Source organism: Pteropus vampyrus, unplaced genomic scaffold (assembly GCF_000151845.1).
Source record: "Pteropus vampyrus isolate Shadow unplaced genomic scaffold, Pvam_2.0 Scaffold83, whole genome shotgun sequence".
NCBI lineage: Eukaryota > Metazoa > Chordata > Mammalia > Chiroptera > Pteropodidae > Pteropus > Pteropus vampyrus.
The window spans coordinates 7023536-7028453 of NW_011888864.1; the positions used below are offsets into that span (position 1 = coordinate 7023536).

General features: G+C 41.1%; 1 protein-coding gene across 1 annotated transcript in view; it reads left to right on the plus strand.

Moving 5' to 3' along the window:
- The first annotated feature begins 582 nt into the window (after positions 1-582).
- Positions 583-4918, plus strand: part of SLC15A1 (solute carrier family 15 member 1) — an 80696-nt gene continuing 76360 nt past the window's right edge. Inside the window, exon 1 of the mRNA XM_023532429.1 lies at positions 583-595. The gene's annotated coding sequence lies outside the window, so the exon portion shown is untranslated. The remainder of the gene's footprint in view (positions 596-4918) is intronic.

Below are 4918 nucleotides of genomic sequence, written 5' to 3' on the forward strand. Positions count from 1 at the left end.
GAATAATACCAAGTGTTGAAAACTATTAAAAACAAAAATTTTTGCAGTTATTTTGCCCTTAGGGTTTATCCAACTAGGGATATTCAGTCAAATTACTGTGCTTTAAAAGCAGTTGAAATAGTTAAATTCATCTGTATCATTTTGTTTTCAGTTTGTAAAGATTGTTCTTTTCCAGTTTAATCTTGTTTATGACTTGGTAAAATATTCACATAGCACAGGAGACACGGAAGAAACTTTAATGCATGTTGATAAGTGAAAGAAGCCAACCTAGAAAGGTTATATACTGTGTAAATCCAACTATATGACATTCTGGAAAAAGATCAGTCAGTGGTTGCTAGGGGTGGGAGGGATGAATAGGCAAAACAAAGAAAATTTTTAGGGCAGTAAAATATTCCGTATGATACTGTAATAATGGATACATGTCATTTTACCTTTGTCAAAACTCACAGACCATGCAACACCAAGTGTGGATCTTAATGTAACCTGTGGATTTGGGGTGACAACAACATGTTGACGTTGTTCCTGGAGTGTGACAGTTGCCCCACTCTGGTGCTGTATGCCCAAACCGGGGGAGGCTGTACTCGTGTGGATGTGGGTAGGAAATGTGTGAGAACTCTCTACTTTCACCTCAGTTTTGCTGTGAACACGGAACTACTCTAAAAAGTAAGGTCTATTTTTTTTTTCACATAATTCCAAGGTCAAATATGTAAGAAAAAAGGTACATTTAAAGAAGTTATCGTCTGTGCTCGTCCCTTCTGTTCTTTCCTACTCCTTAAGGAAAATCAGTTCAAATGTTTGGGATTATCCTCTAATTTTTTCAATATCACACACACACACACACACACACACACACACACACACACACACACACACACACACACTATTCCCACTTAGCACTCTCTGGAGATTTCTCTCTAATAGTTGTACATAAAACTTTCCATTAAAGACTTGTTTTCGTTAGTCGGGAAGCGTGGTAGTTTATTGAACTGTTGAAATACTGTCCCATTTTTCCTTCAGAGCAATAAAAGTTAATAGCACATTTGCACATAAACAGGCGTCCACATAGGCAGTGGCCTTTCATAATCATCCCCTTTGCTAGCTGTCTCTATGGCTTTCAAATCTCCAGGCTCTTCTCCATCTGGGGTAGGGCTAAAATGCCTGTGTTTTGAATTAGTGTTGGACCTCTGCCTCTGTCCTGATGTGCACTGAGTCATCGACTGCTCGTCCAACCTCGTTTAAAGCTCTCACACACCTCCTAGGTCCCACGGAAAATAGAAGCAAAGTCCACTTGTAAAGAAAGCGACGCATTCTGCTGATTTAAATGGATTGCCCTCTTGCCTCTCCAAGAAGAGCTTTATTGCTGAGTGGGGGTGAACAGCACTGTCCCAACAGGTGGTTTCACGTCTCTCCCAGTTGCGGAGCACCTGTGTGGGGAGAACTGGCATCTCCTCCCTTGTCACCCCCACCCAGTCATGCCACACACCAGGGTCCCATTTAAGGGTGCAAATTCCACTGTGCTCAGCCTTTGCTGGGGGAGGGGTGGTGTGCTGTTGTATGTGGCCATTGTCAAGACAGGTCCACTTGTGACTTTGTATCTTTAAAAGACAATAAGAGACCAGCTCTGGGGTCATCTTTTCCATGCTTAGTGGCATGTGCGTTTTCAAACTAAGAGGTTTCGAGATGGGCTTTTGATCATAGAAACCTAGACTTGGGAGAGCCTTTGAAGGTCATCTAATTCAGTGGTTCTCAACTCAGAATGATCTGACCCCCCCAAGGTACATATGGCAATGTTCAGAGACATTTTTCAGTTGTTACAATTGAGGGTATAGGTTCTACTGGAATCTAGTGGGTGAAGGACAAGGATGCTGCTAATAGTCTACAATGCATGGGACAGCCCTCACAGCAAAGAAGTACTTGACCAAGAATGTCACTAGTGCTGTAGTTGAGAGGACTTGATCTAATTAATTCTTACTTGGTCGACACGTGGTCTGCAGCCTCAAGCAGATGAGTACATGGAACTTGTTAAATAGTGGGTCTTGGCCTCCACACCAGAGCTAGTGAATCAGAATCTACATTTCAACAAGACCTCAGGTGATTCATCTCCCATTAAGGTTTGGGAATCACTGCTCTAAGAGATCCTGTCCCTCAGCCATTCAAATCTTCCTTATAAAGGCTCTAGACTTTGTAGAGCAGATGCAAACATTTCCGGTTCACCCTGTCTGAGTTCCTGACCCAAAGAATCTGTGGGTATAATAAAACAGTGGCTGCCAGGACAGTTACCATCCCTGCTGGCTTAGAATTTGGAGTATGTGTTAATCATGTTTTTTGTCCATATACATGAAAAAAATCTTAACAATTAGCAGCAAAATTTATACATTTAAATGAACATTTTCTTCAATAAGGCCACATTAAAAATATAATTTTATTCGATTTCTTGTTTCTCCACTGCATGAAGTTATACTTGAGGCCATGGATTGGATCTTGTCATCTCTGTATACCCAGAGTGTGCCTCTTAGGAGGCATTTAGCACAAGTTAATTGAATTGAAAAAGACAGATGTCGACACCAACATTGATAGATGCTATAAGTTGCTGAGAAATTTTGATATTAACCAGAATGGCTAAGAATTTAAATTATGAGGTTAAAGAATCTATTCAATCATCAATTACCTGGGATTGGCATATCTTCCTCACTGTCTATTTTTACCAGCAAAGTTTTATTAGAACACAGCCATGCCCATTCATTTATGTATTGCTTATAAGTGCTTTTGTGCTACAATGGCAGAGGTAACTAGCTGTGACAGAGACTGGGTGGCCTACAAGGCTGTATTTAGTATCAGGTCTTTTCCGAAAAAACTTTGCCAGCCCCTGAGTTAGACAACCTGAATGTTAACCTCATAGCTTATGGAAGCGTTGAGAGTAAGTATAGACTCCAACAGTGGTTCTCAAACTTGGGTAAGCGTCAGAATCTCCTGGAAGGCTTGTTAAAGCACAGAGTACCTGGTCTCACCCCTTGAGTGTCTGATTCAGTAGGTCTGAGTTGGGGTCTGAGAATTTGCATATGATGCTGCTGGTCTGGGGACCATACTTTGAGAAACACTGGAGTAGTGAAATATGAATAAAGAGAGACACTTCAAGCTCTATTCCTGGCTCTGCTATGACTCTCTAGCTAGATGATCTTGAGTAAAGATCTAATTTTCTCAAATGTAAAGTTAGGAGACTGGACTACAGCAGGCCTTCCCAACTAGTGTCTCAGAATAACTGATTCCCTCAGTTCTCCATGAGGCTAGGCAAGGCATTGGGCCAGTAGTCTCCTGCCCTAGGCAACCTCCTTCATCAATTCCAGAATACTTTATAAATATTGTCATTTTCTATGTGTGCTATGATACATAAAAGACTGGGAAGTGTTGGACCAGAGGACTTTTAAGGCTTTTTAGCTCTGAAATATTATGAGTTTCAATGTTATGATTGACAAACACCTCTATCTCAAATATATATTGATCATTGATCATTTAGTGAATGTGGCAGTTAGCCAGCACCATGCATATGTGGTGCTTTCATTTCTTTCTTATAAATCAGATTCTAAACATACTTTCTTACATAGTTTCTTACTTTTTCTCAAACATAGATTAGGTGTCTGACAGCCTATTCTAAAGTAGATGGATTTGATGTTCAGTCAGCCATTCAGCAACACTACTTGGCCCTTCTTCAGCTCTGGGAGCTGGGCTGCCTAGGGTTTCTTCCTTCTGCCCTTTAATGACACCGTCTATATTCCCCAACAGAAATGTGGCTGGAAAGTAGGTCTGTTATTTTTCTACCTCTTCCTCCTGTTCTCTGCTCCAACAGAGAGAAAAATCAGAGACAGTTGTAAAGAGACTAGAAATCTTTTTTCCTCCTGTCTTAAGAATTCTCCCTGGCATGTTGTAATTTTAATAAATGTTGATTGAATGAATGAGTAAACAGATGGCATAGTGGTCCCCAACCTTTTTGGCTCCAGGGACCGGTGCTCCTATGAGAATCTAATGCATGATGATCTGAGGTGGAGCTGAGGCGCTGAGGCTAGCGCTGGGGAGCAGCTGCAAATACAGATGAAGCTTTACTTGCTCACTGGCTACTCACCTCCTGCTGTGCAGCCTAGTTCTTAACAGGCAGCAGACTGGTACCGGTCCGTGGTTTGGGGATTTGGGACCCCTGCTCTAAGCAATTTCCAATCTCCAACGCAATACCAAGAGAGGCCTGATAACAAAAGTCAAATCTTTCACTGAAATGTAGTACTCAGGAGAAACTTTGTCTAAAAAGCTCTTTTAATTAATTCAAAATATTTATTTTAAGGAATTATTTAGCCTAATGGAATTCTATATGTGCACTATATAATGTGTGAAGACATGTACTAGGATAATTTTGACTTCTAATATGAAGATAAGATTCCACAAACGTTTCAGTTATGTGTTCCAGTGTTGTGAAGCTCCCTTAAGACTCTTGGTAGGAGTATCTGCTGGTCAGTTACGGAGGATACAGCTTTGAAACCCCTGCCCAACCTAGCCCCAGTCCCTTCCTCAGAATCAGAATAACCTGCCTAGAAAGTGGGCTTCACAAGAAAGAAGCGAAGTCTCCTTCTCATTCCATTTCTCCTCATTCTAAGCACAGTGCCGGGGAACTGGTAAATACAGTCATGCCTCGGTACCCTCAGGAGGTCGGTTCCAGGACCCCTCAGATACCGAAATCTGCAGATTCTCTAGTCCCTTGTATAAAATGATGTAGTATTTGCATATAAGCTATGCACGTTCTCCTGTATACTTTAAATCATCTCTAGATCACTTATAATACCTAATACAATGTAAATGCTGTGTTAATAGTTGTTATACTGTATTGCTTAGGGAATAAGGACGAGAGAAAAGTCTGTAATGTTCAGTACAGGCA